The sequence below is a fragment of the Perognathus longimembris genome, chromosome 3, assembly GCF_023159225.1.
Source record: "Perognathus longimembris pacificus isolate PPM17 chromosome 3, ASM2315922v1, whole genome shotgun sequence".
NCBI lineage: Eukaryota > Metazoa > Chordata > Mammalia > Rodentia > Heteromyidae > Perognathus > Perognathus longimembris.
In genome coordinates, this window is record NC_063163.1 from 32,275,978 (window position 1) to 32,295,080 (window position 19,103).

The window sequence follows — 19,103 nt, forward strand, 5'->3', positions numbered from 1 at the left end:
CTGAGGTATTTATTTTGGAAGAAAGACTAACTTGATGTTTAACTTTTTTTTTTTTGGCCAGTCCTAGGGCTTTGAACTCAGAGCTTGTGCACTATTCCTAGTTTCTTTTAGCTCAAAGTAGCACTCTACCACTTGAGCCACAACACCACTTCTGGCTTTTTCTGTTTATGTGGTACTGAGGAATTGAACCAGGGCTTCATGTATATGAGGCAAGAACTCTACCATTAGGCCATATTCCCAGCCCCTGATATTTAACTTTTAAACGTAAAGATTCTTTGTCAGCCTGACTCAGTTGTAGAAACTACATTAAGTACTATTTATTTTCCAGCCAGCTCTTTGGATAGATTGTCCCTGTTTACTGCTGTTGTGATTCGGATACTAATTTCTGTTGCCTCAATGACACATAGATACCATACATGGGACTAGAGTTTTAAGGTTTTAGAGCTGACTTAGATCTGTTTATTAGTCTTGAGTACTATATTATGACTCTTTGGTGGTATTCAATTTTCTCATCCCTAATATGAGATTCCTACATCCAAGACTTTTTGTGAGCATTAAGTTAAATTGTCAATTCTATTATTAGAACTTATCATTATGAACTGGTAGCTGCCACTTGAGATAGTAGTGGTGGTAGTAAGAATTCCTTTTCTTTCTTTTTTTTTTTGGCCAGTCCTGGGCCTTGGACTCAGGGCCTGAGCACTGTCCCTGGCTTCCTTTTGCTCAAGGCTAGCACTCTGCCACTTGAGCCACAGCGCCACTTCTGGCCATTTTCTGTATATGTGGTGCTGGAGAATCGAACCCAGGGCCTCATGTATACGAGGCAAGCACTCTCGCCACTAGTCTATATCCCCAGCCCCATTATTTTCTTTTTTGATTTTGCTCTTGCCACTGAAATTACATCATAATGAAAAATATCAAGGAAAAAAATACACCACTAAAAACACAACTGGTTGCTGAGTTCAGATTTTGAAGACATTATTTGCTTATGCAACATGTTTTACTAAGTGTCTGTCAACCATTGTTCTAGGCACTTAACATATGCCAAGGTAGTCTAGCACTGTGTTGTCAAGAGCACATGGGGTGCACATGAACCCCACTAACATATATGAAATGTGGTGTGCAAAAGATTGTTAAGTCGTGTTTGGGAATGTGGCTTATTGGTAGAGTACTTGCCTAGCATGCATGAAGCCCTGGGTTCAATTCCTTAGTACCACATAAACAGAAAAGGCTGGATATGGCACTGTGGCTCAAGTACTAGAGCGCTAGCCATAAGCACAGAGAGGCTCAGGAATAGAGCCCAGGCCCTGAATTCAAGCCCCAGGACCAGCAAAAAACAAAACAACAACAACAACAAAAAAGATTGTTAAGTAGAGATGAGAAAAAGTTTTACATGAACTAGCCAAGGAAGATGACTCTGTTAGAAATTTTAAATCTAACAAGTATTTATTTATTAAATATAATCACATCATTTAGAACTGGTTGCTTGGCACTTTAAATTCTGGAATTTGATATAATATATAGACTTTTACCAGAAGAACAGTACTTTTTGAAGTTCATAGTAGTGAGTCTATTTGACTTTACGTTCACTGATTTTCAACTTTAATCCTCTAATCATTTTGGACTAAGGTTGGAATTTATTTACCAGAATTAGGTAATTAAATTATCAGGATTGAAACAGATTAGTTATCAAAACTGTGATTACAGCATTGACTCATTTAATTAGCGTGTGGAGGATCATGGCTTTTCCTAGGAGGGTTCTGAATAATTTGGCAGATGGTTAGCAGTATAGAAAGTTTAATCTGACCAGTTACTCTTTTCTGTTCTGAAAGGAGAAACAGGTTTCATTAACTCTAGAGTACAGACTCTCTTGCTGCTTCCTAGTCATGCCAACTGAAAAAATCAAGTCAAATTTCATAGATTGTTTTGTAGCAGATATGGGGAGTATATGGTAAATATACTTTTTTGGGGTGTGTGTGAGAATATTTTATTGCTCTATAACCTGGGAAGAAACCCATGACCAAAAGTATAGCATCTTTTTTTCCCCCCATTTTTTTGTTTAAAATATTTTTTTCCATTTCTTGTTAAAGTGATCTACAGAGGGGTTACAGTTTCATAAGTAAGGCAGTGAGTACATTTCTTAGCTAACTTGTTATTCCCACTAAAAGACCTCAAATTATGTTTAGAATAGTTGGTGTAAATCCTTGGCATTGCTAGGGTTGAATCTACAATGCATTTGGTTTAGGTCTGTATATCCAAGTACAGATGAAAATGTGCTTTTGTTATTGTTATTTAAAAAAATTATTGTCAAGATGAAGTACAGAGGGGTTAGAGTAGGTATTGAGTACATTTATTATCCAACTTGTTACCCCCTTCCTCATTTTTCTCTCACCTTTCCTCTTCCCCAATCCCCCCCCTCGAGTTGCATAGTTTACAGCATATTGTCTTGTAAGTATTGCTACTGTTTGCCTTTTACCCTTTGTCTCATTTTATGTTTGCCCTTCCCTTTTAATGTTGCCCTTCCCTTCCCTAATTGAAACAGATATTTGTAAAATATGCATGGTACCAGAATCAAATACAGTGACAACAGGGGCTAAGTCGTAGGGAGAGGAACAGAAGAAAAAAAATAATTTCACATAGTATGTTGAAAATAACAACATCAATGATAAACCACATGTTTCCATATTTTGGAGACCATTTCTCTTAGCATCATTTTATGTGATCATATATACATAACTATTGAGCTATTGTGATAATCTGCTAGGACTATCCTAGACATACACTAATTATTACCAATAAGGGAGACCATAGAGTTTGTTTCTTTGGGTCTGGCTCGCTTTACTTAGTATGATTTTTTTTCTAAGTCTTTCCATTCTCTTATGAATGGGGCAATGTCATTCTTTCTGATAGAAGCATAGAATTTCATTCTGTATATATACCACAATTTCTTGATTCATTCATCTACTGAAGGGCACTTGTAAGACAGTCTGTGATCCTCTTGTCTTGGCTTCCCAAGTGGTGCACTTATGGAGTATACCATCATACTTAGCTTTTGGTATACTTTTAATTATGATTTCAGCCTTAGAATTTTCTCTGAATTTCTTTTTTTGTGAGTAAGCACTAGTATTTTTTTCTCTTGAAAATACTACTGATGCCTGTAATTAATTTAAATGTGCTGCATAAATATTAAGATGATGGTAGGCTTAAGTGGGTTACTTTTTAGTTTAGGAGAACAAAAGAGCATTAATCAAACTAGTTTATTTCCAAGACCTCAGTAAATTTTTTAGGTGGTAAATAGTAAAATGGAATTTCTACAGGTAAGCAGGATAATTAGAATTTTGTTAAATTACTATGATATTACACTAACATTATTCTTTTCTAACTTCCTAGTGCGTGGTTGGGTGATATGGGTTTGTTCAGGATGATTTGGCTTGATGTTCTGTTGTGGGGCTTCTGAGGTGGTTGCCTTTGGTTCTTTATGTGTTCTGAGCGGGAGAGCCATTTTCTCTGTATTGGCCATAGTTAAGGAAGTTGTGGAATGCAGAGCTTGGTCTGATAGAGCTGCCACTCTGCCCCAATGCACATTCTCCAAGTAATTCCATTAAGGGGGAAGATGCATGTTTGCATGCTGTTATTCAGTCAGCATTTTGTTTTTGTTTTTTCTTTTTGTCAGTCTTTGTTTTTTTTTAAACTGAGCCAGAGTCTGGGCATTGACCTTGAGCTGTTTTGCTCAAGGTTAATGCTCTACCACTTTGAGCCACAGCTACACTTCTGGTTAATTACAGATAAGAGTCTCACAGACATATCTGCCTAGGCTGACTTCAAACTGCTATCCTCATAGCTCAACCTCTTGAGTAGCTAACAACACCAGCTGCTTTTGATTCTGTTTTCGACTAATGGCTAATATTCTAACTCCATACATTTTAGCCTATGTGCGATATCTCTAATTCTAATTCACCCATGAAATTATGGTTTCCAGACCTCCCCTATAGGTGGGAGATGTACTCATGAACCTGTTTCTTTTTCCTGCAAAATGACTTGCTTCAGATATTTTGAAGTGGGTTTATTAGGGAAAATGTCTGTCATAAAGAGTCTCAGCCAAGCCCTGACAGCTCATGTCTATAATGCTAGAGCTGTTCAGGAGGCTGAGAGGGACAGAGCATGAAGGTTAGGAATCTATTGAGCAGAAAAATCCATGAGACTCAATTTCCAAAATAATCAGCACAAAGTTGGAATGGGGTCTTGGCTCAAATAATAGGGTGCCAACTGAGCAAGCACGTCTACCAACCATGACCTGAGCTCCAAAGTGAGTTCAGACTGTTGTTTTCGTTGATTCTGTAGCTGAGGAGTGAGACTCTCATTCAGTTAATGGTAAGGATGTTTGAAGTGGCTGTCATGAGATTGGCAGAGTGGAATGGGAGGCCACGGGTCCCACACTGTGCAATTTCCCATGACCGAGATTGATTAATGTACAGTTAAAGATGTGTTAAGAGGATTTTTGTTTAAAATAGGATTGAGACCACTGGGATACTTTTACTCTCTCCATCAAAAAAGGATAGTGAAAATAAAATACACATCATGCCTTTCTATCTGTCAGAAGGTAGTCTTCCATTTGCTGTTCCACTGTTAAGTTTTTTTTTGTTTTGTTAATTTGTAGCTTATGAACCAGGATAAGGCATGAGAGGCCAAAATCAGAAGAGTGAAATCAGACCTGTGAAAGGGTGGAAGACTTTGAGGAGGAAGAGGAGCAAAGGGAATCAGGAGGAAAGTTGGAAAGTTCAGGTTTGAGAGCTAGTAAATGAGAACCTCAAACATGTTGGGCCCTTTCTGGGGATGGTTGTATGGATGGAGAAGAGGGAAACCTTTAAAGGGAATTTTGAAGAACATTTGCTTTATGCCATATACTATAATGCATTTATTATGTCTCCAAGAACCTTTCAGCAGAGTTGAGCATTTGTTCATCAGTGCTGTAGGAGTTGACTCTCCAGTTTGTTTTTATGTATCTAGGTGACAAAAATGTCCAGATGGATTATTACTGCATCCTGTGAGCAACTGGTCATTTTTTGGCTGGACTATTATGTGTAGATGAAATGCTTTTAAATTTTCTCTTCAAAATGTGTACATCAAGCTAAAAGCCTCCTCTCCTATTCTGTCCTTGGTATATAAGCACATCTGCAGTGGCAAGGTCATTTTAGGTGGGGTGCGACCTAACAAGGAAAGCCTTAATCTCACTCTATTTTCTATTTATGTTTACTTCCTTCCCTTCCCAAAGGGAACCAGTCCACCCATCTCTTCTTTCGTAAAGGCTCCTGGAAGTTTGGTTCTACCTGGGACCATGTTTCCTATTTGTTTTGTTTCCCCAGTGAAGCTGATTTCTTTCTGACTGCAAGGGCTTCCACACATTTGTCATAGTTGCATATTTTAACCTTATTGTGTAAGACCTTCATTATGTATCAGTTTAATCCTTGCCTGAATTTTTATTTTATTTATTTATTTGTTGGGGCTTGAATTGCATGATTTTTTTTTTTTTTTTTTTTTTTTGCCAGTCCTGGGGCTTAGACTCAGGGCCTGAGCACTCACTGTCCCTGGCTTCTTTTTTGCTCAAGGCTAGCACTCTGCCACTTGAGTCACAGCGCCACTTCTGGCCATTTTCTATACATGTGGTGCTGGGGAATTGAACCCAGGGCTTCATGTATACAAGGCAAGCACTCTTGGCACTAGGCCATATCCCCAGCCTGCATGCATTTTAAAAGTAAGAGATAATATTGAAATACTAAGTATACAATCTAACCTTAAAAGGGACCTAAAAACCAACACAACTTTTAAATCTTACAATGAAATGACTGAGCTGCGTTGAATTTGTAAGGGTAGGATTAGGGAGAATCTCAGGTCTGTGTGAAGGTATTTATGTATGTTTGTGTGCATGTGACTATGTCAACTATAGTGTTGGAAGGGGTTCTTAGAGGCCTTATGGTACCACTTGTTCAAAGTCATGAGGGCAAGATGTTCTTATATATGGAGTTTATGACATTTGAAAATATCCTTCTAGCTAGCTTTTACCAGAAAAGAACTGTTTTTGATGTAATATTAGTCATACTCAGTTTCCTTTTTTTTTTTTCCCCCAGATAGGGAATCTAGAACTGATTTGTTTTAGCATTTTTATTTATTTGTTTTGTTTTTTTGTTGCCAGTCCTGGGGTGTGGACTCAGGGCCTGAACACTGTCTTTGGCTTCTTTTTGCTTAAGGCTAGCCCTCTACCTCTTGAGCCACAGCACCACTTCCAGGTTTTTTCTATATATGTGGTGCTGAGGACTCGAACCCAGGGCTTCATGTATATGAGGTCTGCACTTTACCACTAGGCCATATTCCCAGCCCTGTTTTAGCATTTTTGATTTATTAATATTGTAATAGTGGGGCTGTTTCCTTACTTAAAGTTTATTTTCAAGTATCAATTGTAGAAAACATTGTTGGATACAAATATATCAGTCTTTTTGTTTTCTCCCATTTTTTGTTCAAGAGGTTTGTATTTTTTTTTTTTTTTGGCCAGTCCTGGGCCTTGGACTCAGGGCCTGAGCACTGTCCCTGGCTTCTTCCCGCTCAAGGCTAGCACTCTGCCACTTGAGCCACAGCGCTGCTTCTGGTCGTTTTCTGCATATGTGGTGCTGGGGAATCGAACCTAGGGCCTCGTGTATCCGAGGCAGGCACTCTTGCCACTAGGCTATATCCCCAGCCCCAAGAGGTTTGTATTTTGATCGCTAAAAATGTATGCAAGTCCAAGTTTTATATATTCTTGTTTGAGTTAATATGGTTTATTGTTCTTTATATTTCAGGTTAGGTTTCTCCCCCCCATCCCCCCTAGGTTTGAATTTAGGGCCTTCTAAGCTTGGTAAGAGGTTACTCTACCACCTGAGCCACACCTTCAGCTCTGATTAAGATTTGAATAAAAAATGCCTGTTAATAATAATAGTAAAAATTTGGGATATTATTGAACGTATACAAAATCAACAATGCCCTTGCTTTTGATCCTTTGCTTGTTGATCTCCAGGTTTAGCTTGCTGAGTAGGATAAAATTTCAGAGCCTCAGGGCTGCAAAACTATTTTTTTTTTCAAAACAATTTCTTATTAAGAATATTTTCTAATAACTTATCTGGCACTTTAATTTCCATTCTTCCTCTACAGTACAGGTTTTATTTATGTACAATTAAAATTATCCTACAAGAGCTCAAGTTAATCTACCTTGCTTATGAAAAGTTACTGGGCATTGCCAGTGACATTTTTGTGTTCGCTGTGCTTTTTGCATTATGGTGTTTCTTAGGTAAGAGATGGCAGCAGAAATCAATCTCAGAGTACTTCAGATGTCTTTAATTTAGTTAAAAAACAAAAAGACTCACCAGATATAGAAAACATGTTTTTGTTAACTTTTTTATTTTTTGTTTTTGCTCAACTTTCGAAACTGAATTGCTCAATGAGGCTTCTAATCAATTGCTGGTATTAGAGGTCATCTAATATTATTTTCATCATAGTTAGGTAATTGAATTATTTGTTCATCTAAGACATTTTGCTATGGTCATTCTTGATCTCATGTCTGATGACCAATGAACTTGTGATATTATTGAAAGTTCTAAAAAGAAGAGGGCCTGTAATTAGGATATTGATGAATGTGATGAGAAAATATCCTTATGAATGAAACTTTTCTGAGAAGGAACAGTTCTTACAAGAAAATTTCTAAGTATAGCTATCGTTCAGTGAGCAAAGAAAAATGGTGATTGATGAGGAGAAAATACTGGCCAAGAACAATAGTTCTTGACATTGTTCTCAATTAGAATCATCTGGGGACCTTTACCTGTTTCCTAGTAAGGCTGTTGTATTTAACGATGGGATGGGATATTTAATAACCAGGATAGGACCTGGTGTTAATATTGAATGATGCTCTCCTTGGTTTCTGGCATGAAGCCAAGAATGAGAACTATTCAGTTATGGAAGATGAGCTTCCAGATGTCTGTTAGTGCAATGTCAGTCTAACAAAAGTCTAGGAGTGGGTAGAATTGAATGACTAGTTTGGTGACCATTGACTAATGAAAGTTTTATTTAATCCATTGTTAGTTCAAAGCTTATTTTTCTGTGTATAACATCAAAGTGCACATTTAAGTGGTGTACAGAGACTTTCTATGATACTTGACCTCTTGTAAAAATTATCAAAGAACAGCCACTCATGTGAGAGATGAACCTGTTCAGTTTTGAGGAAAGATGCTCAAAAGAATAAGATTGCTCCCAGACAAAACCTGTGCCTAATTTTTTTTAATATCTATAATATATAGTTATAACGAAGCTAAATTGATACGACAGGCACATATATAAAAGCAATAAATTGTGCAATTATAACCATATTATAGTAAAAGTAGTAAAACATAGGAACAATTTTTTTCCTGGAGTTTTCAGTGTAATATATTTGGATCACGGGTAAGGGGACTGTTCTTAATTAAGCTACTCATGAACACAATGTTTTTCTCTGAATTTCTTGGCTTTTATTCCCCATGATTCACTCTGTTCTATCTTGCCTTTCTAAGAGCTTAAGTGTGTAGAATATGAGTAGTAGCTTGGCAAAGCTTCCTGAACTTGGGAATGGAATAACAGCAAGAGATGCTTGAGGTGGACTTTAGTTTGTTGCCTTATTGTTGAGGAGACATTGGTCTCTTCAAATCATGTTGTGAGATTACGATTAAGATTTTCAGTGTATAGTCTTTTTGAAGAGCACACACATCATGAGTTTGTGCTGATACTTAGCAATCACTGCCAGGTGCAGAGCCTTTACTGAGCATTCTGTGCGCTCTGTTCTGGTATGTGTGTCCTTGCTCTAGACTGCAGCAGGTGAGAACAATGGAAGTCTTAGCATGAATCTGTCCCCAAGAGAGCTGTAGTACCCTGTGCTGCCACTAGAGGGAAGTGTGAGAAGACTGAAGACGGCTATGCCTAGTTTTAAAATTTCACTGAGCTAATGAACCTGCCTAGTTAATTAGGTATTAAACTTACAAGGCTAAATTTAAAGTTCAGACTTTCAGTTCTTAGTTGTTCCTAAATAAGATAAATTCTGTATATATTTAAAGTTTTTTTTGAACAGAGTAATCATCATGATGTACCAAAGATATTTGTTCACAACTTCATAGTTCCACAAGTTACTGTTTCCTAATAAGTGAAGTCTACCAGCATTCCCTTAAACCCCAAAAATATAAATTAGGTATGATTCTTTAACATACATGTTATAAATGTTTATTTTCACTTCCCCTCCCTGCCGTTAACCATGTGTTCCAGAGTACATTAAATAAAATTTGCTCAAAAGAAAAATCAGTCTAAGTTTATGCTGCTCCTTACATAATGCTTTATTAGATTTTGTTCATAGATCTTTTCTTGGGGTAGCTATATTGCACTTTTTTGAGAAATAATATAAAACTGTTTTCTGAAATTATTTAATGATAGCCTTTATATATGCTTATCGAACAGATATATTTCGTAGTTACAAGATTATTTTTTATTTACTGTAGTTTTTGGAATATATTTTAGAAAATAGTCATATTTTTCAAATGAAGTAAAGGCCTAAGGAATGTGGAAAATCCAAATATTAACCACGATTTGATATTTAAAAAACGTTTTTGTAAAATCAATTATTAAAAAATCTCAAATAAGTATGTAGCTTGAATTATCACAAAGGGAATACCATCCAGATCAATAATAGCCTTGCCAGTTATCCCAGAAAGCCTTCCATCTAGCCTATTCCAAAACAAGACCTCTCTTCAGATTTATTTTATTTTAAAAGCAATCCCTTTTATGAGAAGCACTTACTTCACTTTATAGTTTTATTATCCAGCAGTATATTCCCAGACAACACAAGCTTATTCTTGCTTGTATCATATATATATATATATATATATATATATATATAGGTGATGTACAGAGGGATTATAGTTACATAGGTCAGGTAATGGGTACTATTACGTTTTTAAAGTAGGTAGCTGGTAAAGGAGAACACCACGGGATATTCAGGCAGGAGAGAAAGTTTATTACCGAACTACTGGCCTGTGGCGGAGGAGATGCATGGCCTGAGAAATGGGAGCCCAGCCTTATCTAGGTCAGGGGCAAGGGGGTGTGGCCAGGTGGACTAGGATGTGACCTCAGGGAAGGGGGAGGTAACTGCCTCCAGGTATGGTGGTTACCCAGGCAACTGGGTAGAGACTTAACTAGGTGAGGGGCATCTGCCTGGAGCCCTCTGGGGCAGACCTTACAGGTACATATTTTTTGAACAATGTCATTTCTTTCCTCATTTTCTCCCATTTTTTTCCCCCTCTCTTCCCTCCCTCCTCTATAGTCAAATAGTTCATTTGCAACATAATGTCTAGTGAGTGTCACTGCTGCATTTGCCTCACCCTTGTCTCACCATTTTTGTGCTCCTTCTTACTCTCTCCCTAGCAGATAAATTATATACAAGACAAAAGGTACAGAAGTAAGAAACAGTGACAAAGTATAGAAAAAATCCAAAAAACCAACCAAAATAAGTAAAGACCTTTATTTTTCATTTTGAGGAGTTTGTTTCAATAATCATCATTTTATATAATCATATGCTCATAGCTATTGAGCCTTTGTGATCCTTTTCTAAAAATATCCTCGATGGCCTCATGGTGTGAATATTTAGTGTCTTATTTAATCTATCATGTCCAAGTGTAATTTTTGTCTTATAACATCCAATGTGTTTACTTGTGGATTTATGGGCACATTCTGATTACTACAGATGAGGGAACCCATCCAACCTATGTTTCTTTGGATGTAGCTTACCTCACTTAATATATTTTTTTCCAAGTTGTTCTGTTTCTTTACAGGTGGAGTTTCTTTACAGTTCTTTCTGATGGAAGTATAGAATTCTATTATGTATATATAGCATGTTTTCTTGATCCATTTGCCCACTAATGGGCATCTGGATTGATTTTATATCTTGGATATGGTAAATAGTACTGCAGTGAACATAGTTGTGCTGGTAGCTTTAGTGTGGCCTTGTTTGTGGTCTATTAGCTAAATGGCCAGGAGTGGAATTACAAATTTAGAATCTGTGTAATCCCAGTACTGGGGCTTGAACTCAGAGGCTGGCACTCTACCATTTGAGCCACACCTCCAATTCTAGCTCTATGATTCTTAACTGAAGATAAGAGTCTCAGTCTTTCCTAACTTAGTTGTTTTTGAGCCATATTCCTCAGATCTTAGTGTCTTGAGTAGCTAGGATTATAAACATGAACCACCTGCGCCCATCTTAGTATTACCCATTTACTTTAGTTTCAGATAATATTTGAAAAATACAATCAGGGGTCAAAATGGTTATTGCTTATGGTCCATTTGCTGTTTCTAGGTCTTGTCAATGGAAAATATAGCAAAAGAGAGAGGCATGTGACTAGGAGTTTTGAATGTGTTATCTCTTAACTCTTGTTGCTACTCTTGTTCTGTACCTACGTTGACTGAACATATAACATGAGAATTAAACATTCTGCTCCAGTTATCATTTAGTCTCTTCTTCTGTGGTGAGTAGTTACCTTTCAATGCTCACCATTAGTCTCTTTAGGCAACATTTTTCTGGACTGTTTGTTTTTCTGGAATTTGTTATTTAGTTGATTCCTCAAAAGGGCTAATAGAAACAGCATTCGCTGAGTTTGGCATGTTTATATAAATGGCATCCTTACCTTTGAAAGTCAGTAATCAAAATAAAGTCTTTCCTTCATAATATTTTTTCCCTCTAAGGATTTTAAGTAAATTACACTATTTCCTCCTAGCACAAAGCATGACAGTATCACTGTTATAAAGTCTGGTGGTAACTAATTTTTATTCATTTTAGGCAACTATTTTATCTGAAATGTGCAGTGTGCTCCTCCATGTGTATTTTAAAAATCTTTAATTTTTTTTTGAGATGTATAAAAGTATTGTCTTGCTTTTCTTTTGTTTTTCAGTTTAGGGATTTTGTTAACTATGTACGGTTTTGTCTATCTTCAATATGCTATTTTATCCAAAATGACTTTTTATCCTTTTTGTTCTGATGTAAAAAGTTTTGCTGTTTTCATCTCTAATCTCTTGTAACATTAGCATGTTTATTCTTGTGTTCCTTCTTTAGTTTTCATTTTGAAGTGAGTTTTTTCATGTTTTCCTTTATTTCTGCATTTCTTACTCTGCTTCCAATTTTTGTCCAGTATCTTATGTATTCTCTTAATGTTTTTTAGTTTACTTTGAAGTTGTAAAGCTACAGTTGAATTATGAATTTGTTTTGGAGAGTAGTCTTTTAGCTTCCTTAGGGATGTTGGTGTAATTTCTCTCTGAGCAGTGTCACCTCACTATTGAGCCCTGTCCTGGAAGGCAAGTAACTCTACTAGCTGAATATTGAATGTTCACAGGATGTCTACTCCCTCAGTTTCTTTAGATCATCTCTGTGTAATAGGGAGGTCAGATCTGGCCAGTGCCATCATTAACTGTGGTGGGGCATCAGATTGACTCCAGCTCAGATTAGAGCAGAAGCCAACTCCATCTTTAGGAAGATCTCCCCCACCCTATCCAGGGAAGCGCCCCTTTATTATGATAAGTTATGTAAATTGACCACCTGAGGCCTGGGAGGTTCAAGGGAACCTGTGCCCTCCCATGGTTAGGCTTATCCACCTGACATCAAATCCATGTGCCCTCCAGAGTGGGCTTATTCACCTGATGGCAAATCTATGTGCCAATTCTAACTAGAATGATAGGTTGGTCCAAACAGACACTGTGAGACAGACTGTAACTCTATTGGCCACCTGCCTGTGGCCTAGCATGCTGTGTAAGTGCTGTATCCTCATTGGCCACCTGGGTGTGGCAAGTTTGACTGTGATGTTTGCCTTAGAACCAGGCTGGAAGGCCACACGTGCCTGGCGGTTCCAGCTCCCGAGTCTGAGCTGTACATGTGTGGGCGGTTCTGGCTTCCAAGTCTGGGCCCAACCCTGCACACGTGGTCGGCAGTTTAGGCTCCCAAGTCTGGGCTGCGACCGAGGCTGGTCAGTTCACTTTTTGTTCACTTTTTACTTCCCCAATAAATCCATCTTTTTATCATTTTGTAGCTGGAGACTGCGTGGTGGACTCTTGGGGGAATCAGGAATCCCCTCCCTTGTAGTGAAGTCCCACTCTACTTCATCTGGACTACTTGCACAAATCCATGGTTGTAGTTTACTAGACTCTTTACTGTTTTAGCTACTGTTTTCAAAAAAAAATTTTTTTTTCCTACTGAGATTTCCAGTGAATAATTGTGAATGATTTGGGGGCTCTTTTTTTTCACGTTAGACAATTTCTTGGCTTCTTTGGTTTTCCCAAGCCAGACACTGATACTATGCAGGTCTTCTGGATGTTGGTGGTTTGTCTCCAAGTGCTGGTATTTTGTCGGATATGGAGTCAATAAGCGTGGCACTTCAGTCTTCAGTCTTGTTGACAATACATTTTGGTATTTAGTTACTTCTCTTTGTAGAGAATCATCAAGTTTCTGAGATTAGTGTTGTTGCCATGTACTAACATCTACCAGTTTTTTGGATATGAATTTTATTTTATACCAATTGATGTTTTTGTTAGATGCATATAGATGTGTGTATGTTATATATGTATGGAATTAGCATAATGAAATCCATCAAAATTGTTAAAAAGGAAAGGGGAGGGAGAGAACATAAGAAAGTAATATAGATTATGTGATTTGAATCAATATCATATGTGTTAAGTGTCACAGTAAAACCCCTTTGTACAATTATGTTATGCAAATAAATAAAAAAAATAGTATTTTTCTTTCTCCATCACCCTCTTTTTCAGGGGAGAAAATAATGTAGGGAAAATAATGTATTAAGGAAAGACAGTTTTATAATTAACTACCTGCTAGCTCTAGGTTTGCTGTTTATTGCTTCTGTAAACTTTCATCAAATCTCTTAATGGTCCATGACCTACAAACAGATTTAAATAAAGTGCTAGTTTTAGCCTTATTTTCTCTGCTTTTTGGACAGTGCTAGCATCTCATGTGGCTTCAGTAAGTTGCCCAGAATGCATCCTTTTTTGAATGCCACTGATAGCCAAGAAAACCAGACTGCCCTTCAATGCTATATACCCCGCCCTTGGAAAATATGTCTCATCTGCTTGTGTGTATCTATAAATTAGTGAGTGTGTTAAATCTATCACAGCATGAAATCACTTCAAGCGCTGTGAAAGACTATCTTAAAGAATTTAAATTGATTGCAGATGTTAGTGCAATTAAGCAGGCCTGATGAGCTAAGAATCATGTTTCTCAGATTTGAATATGAATGCATTTAAAAAAATTATAGTGATGTACTCCATGTAAATGGAATTCATAGGCATCTGATATTTTCTTTCTTTTCTTTTTTTCAACATAGCACCTTCTGTTCTGGAATGATTCAGATACATAAAAAAATGATGTGTGACCCCCTATGTGGATATTTGAATTACTTGGAATAAATATATGCTAGTCCTAAGAATGTAATTCTGTGTTATTCTTAACCAACTAGAATTGACACTAAATGATTATTTCTTTTATTATTTCATTTGCCTACCAATTAGCTTATTACCCTTTGTGTCTATAATTCATTTAAAAATTATTCTATGGGGAGAAATTTTAATATATTTATCCTCATTTTTAAGAATGATGAGTATGACAAGCCAAGTCTTTAGATTACAGAAGCATAGGAACTTTTCTCTTGAAGGTCAGCTGGGTCTCTTTACCTAGTTTTTGGTTAAAATGCTAAAGTGTAGGAGAACATTTTCTATTTATTATTTAAAATAGAACACACTAAGTTACAAATTAAAAAGAAAATTCTGAAAGAAGACTGGAACAAGATTAAGTAGAGTGTACAGTGTATTCATTTTCAATTTATTTCACATTGATCCATGCACATTTAGTAATTAAGCTCATCAATTTCTGAAACACACTGTAAAAAGCTATGGACTTTATGATATTATTACATATATAGGACTAAACAGTACAAATTGATAAGTAATTGTATTTAGATACATAAAATACTTAGAACTAGGAAAGTGAAAGGGAATATCAAAATCAGAGACAAAGGATAAAAAGACAAACGACTCCAAAAACAATACTTGCAAAACCATTTGGTGTAAACCAACTGAACAACTCATTGTGGGAGAGGGCAAGGGAGAGGGTGGAGGGAGAAATGAGGGAGGAGGTAACAAAGTGCAAAAAATGTACCCAAGGCATAACATATGAACCTGTAGCAAAAGGTATATTCTATATTCCATATAAATGTTTATTAAAAGGTTATTATGCTACTTTTACATGGGAGACAATACTCTATTTCTAAGAGTTATGAGTGCAGCTCTGTTACTTGAACTTTTGGACTCAGGATACTAAATTTATAAAATTTAGAGTTCTTTTTGCATGGGGAAAGTTTGGAATAAAGGAAGTTATTAAAGTCTCTTTAGGTTTATCTTAACAGCTAATGCCATTGAAATTTAGAATAACATGGAAAATGAGTGTGGTTGAATAAATGTTATAGCTAAACCTTTCCTCAACATGGCATATGCCTGGATAAAAAATTGAATAAGAAAGGGTTCATAACCCTGAGCATCATAAAATACATATTGCATTTTTCACCTGAAACATAAATGTATAATGACATGCCAATCTCTGAGTGCACTGTCAATTGAGGAGTGGTGCCTAGTTTAGTTTTGCAATCCATCGGTGCACTTATGACCCGTGATCGCTGTGTTTGTATATATGATGTCAGCCAAGACTTTCCCTTGTAAGATAGTGCAAAGTTCAGCCTTATAAGAGGTGCACACATTTTTCACAGTATGACTTTTTCAGTTTTCTTACACAAGCTTAATTTGAAAGAAGCTCTTTAAACAACTTACTGCGATCTTTTCTTTCCTAAGCCCAACTGTAATATACCACAGAAACTTTGGATTACATTAACAAGCACAGGCACTGTAACATTTCCTAAACATATAAAAAATCAACCCTTAGTATGCACAGAATTCACTTCATAGAATTAGTGACATATAGCCTGTAACATGCTTTGACTATGTAGCATGCATATGACTATGTATTGTAGAATACTGAGATTCCTGATAGTGGATATCTGTGTCTAAAATCTTCAAGAAGTACTATTTTCCTCTTGTCTCCCCCCAGTAGGATCATAAAAATACCTTTCTCTCAACTTACTAGTTCCCTTAGTTACTCTACATTCTTTCTGTCTGATTCAATTCAAATAGACTCCAAATAGAACATACTGAGTTGTACAAATGAAGAGCCTAGGGGTTTGTTGGTTTAAAACAAGTCTAGATCCTGGTTTTAAAATGACCTATGGATCCATTCTTTGTATATCTCGTATCCCTGTTTACAGTGTGTGGGCTTCATTCACAAATATCCTTTCCATATATTGAGATGGTTAGCAGAAGCTCCTAGTTAGTTCTTGTATTGTAAGTCAGTCATGTTCTCACTTTACTTTTGCTATTGCCTTTTTTTTTGGCCAGTCCTGGGCCTTGGACTCAGAGCCTGAGCACCATCCCTGGCTTCTTCCCGCTCAAGGCTAGCACTCTGCCACCTGAGCCACAGCACCCCGTCTGGCCGTTTTCCATATATGTGGTGCTGGGTAATTGAACCAAGAGCTTCATGTGTAGGAGGCAAGCACTCTTGCCACTAGGCCATATTCCCAGACTGTTACTGCCTTTGTTACTGGATTGGTGATAGAGGGCCCTGAAGAAAGATGTGCCATACCTTGTCTTGCCCTTTATGTGTTGTACTTGGATGTGTATGATAAAGACATAAATCAAAGTTATGGATTATCCATATGTGACATATCCCTATAAGAATGCCACCTTTGTGAATTTATCATTGTCCAAACCTGACAGGGATCTTGGATCCTTATCAGCTTAGTTATTCAATATAACTGTTAAGCTTCAGTATGTATTTCATAGTACATATACGATCTAAGGTAATACACATTGATTTAAAAATTCAAATATCATTTAAAGTAATTTTTAACTTGAAATATTAAGATTCCTATAGTCCCTGCCTCTAATATAAGCTATATAGGAAGCCAAATGATGAGAGTTGCCTACATGGCATTGTTGAGGTTTACTTGAGATCATGAGAGTTGTTAGTTGATCTCTGGAGATAATAGGCTAGATACTTAGATTTAACTGCTGAGATTCCTGAGAATCTCAGTATGATTCTGTAAAGATCTGGGTTGTGGACGTATTGCACATACACTTATGATGTACTCACTGCTTTTAAGAGCCTTATAAATGGACAGGCTTATATTTCTTAGCGGTAATTATGATGTTTACTTTATGTAGAGGTTACACTCGATATTGATAAGTATGTGTAATCACTTAGCTACTTTCAGTGGCAGACTTACCTCTCACGTTTCAAGTTTTCCTCTAATAATTTAAGTAAATTACAGCTTAAAATATGGGGACATTTTTTAATCCTCTAAATATACTTTCTACTTGGCTACTTTTTAGAGGACAGCCAGACAGGAGCTAGTGACTCATTTTATTTTCTTGTCATTTCAGTCTTATAGCTCATGATTTTTGTACATTTCCTCCCATCATTTTTGAGAATTTTCTTAGGACACAAAGGTTGTTTGAATAATCAAAATAAAGTGATTAGAAATTCTAACATCAACTTGTTTAGTAATCAAGTGACATTCCAAGTATCATTCATTTATTCAGATGCTCAAATTTAAAATTATTAAAATCAAAGATACAACTTAAAAAGATAAAGTATCGCTTAATGAAGCAGTCTTTAATGTACAATGATTTCTTACCATCTTATTGCTTTGTCTGGTCTAGTTAAATGTAAAAAAGGGCTATGATTTATAAATACATTTCACATTAACAGTCCTGTGGAAAGAATGCTTTTCTTGTGATATATGATCACAAAAGCATTCAAATACCATTTAATGAACACTGAAGTATAATGACTGTAGTGGTTTTAAATAATTACTTTTGTACAGTGCTTACTTAAGATTAATAACAGAATCCAAAGTAGCAATGTGAATAACGGGGAATATGATAAAGGTATTTGAAATATAGTTGTTAAATTTTTAAAAGTGATGCATTGTTGCAGAAAATTTAGAAAATATGAAATAATGAAGATGGAAACAAATTACATAAATCAAAAATGAAGCACTTTGCTAAAATGTCAAGGCTATTTTGATTTTGAGAAGGACATTCCCCTCCCCAAATAGTATATTAACAGATAAACTAAGGCTTAATCAAATTAAGGTAACAGAAAAAGTAAATGTGTGGAAGTTTTTGGTAGAGATATAGTGGTTAAGGATAGCAGGGACCAGAAAAATACTCCCATAGGTTTGCATCTGCCTTAAGGCTATGTAACACAGGTTTATACTTAAGAAAAATTGTTGGAAAACCTTTTTCTGGATATAGAAGTGTCACATTATTTCTGACTTACTGGAACAGACTGGAGCCAAGTGAGTTGAGGCTAAGAGGTGACCTGTGCATTTCTTCTAGTTTAGGGACACATTCCAGCTGTTTCTGTTTGTAGATGATAGGCTCTAAGGCAAGAAGCTTGTGAATTGCTTTGCTGGAAGATCACAGCAAAAGAAATAGACTTATTTTAGGCTCTGTAGGCTGGCTTCACACCTAAATGTTGTCCATATGTGGGTCTTGCACAGGAAGTTTTGAGTTGTCACCCATGTTTCCTTCTTGGGGACCAGCTACATAATTCAGTGACTCCAACATGGAGAGGCTATGTAGAGTAGACTAGTAATTCTCAAGCAAAGGACCTGCTGAATAACCCATAGGAGTAGCATAATCAACACTTGGAGACAGCCACATCCATGGGACAGTGGTGCCAGAGGCTAACAGTGATATATGATTATAGTAGTTTTCTGTATTTTTTTTTCTGCCCATTCCATTTATCTGTGATAGGCACCTGGGGAAACCTGATGAGTCAGGATGGTAGAACTGATGAACAAGGTGGGAAAATAGTAAAGATCTGTGGCTGTGTTTATTGCGCTGCATCTCCTATCTTAGTTAGGTCCATACTGGGGAAGGGAGAACTTTAAATTAGCTACAATTGC

General features: G+C 36.6%; 1 protein-coding gene across 1 annotated transcript in view; it reads left to right on the forward strand.

Moving 5' to 3' along the window:
- Positions 1-19,103, forward strand: part of Diaph3 (diaphanous related formin 3) — a 433,505-nt gene that overhangs the window by 67,691 nt on the left and 346,711 nt on the right. The gene's annotated exons all lie outside the window — the stretch shown is intronic.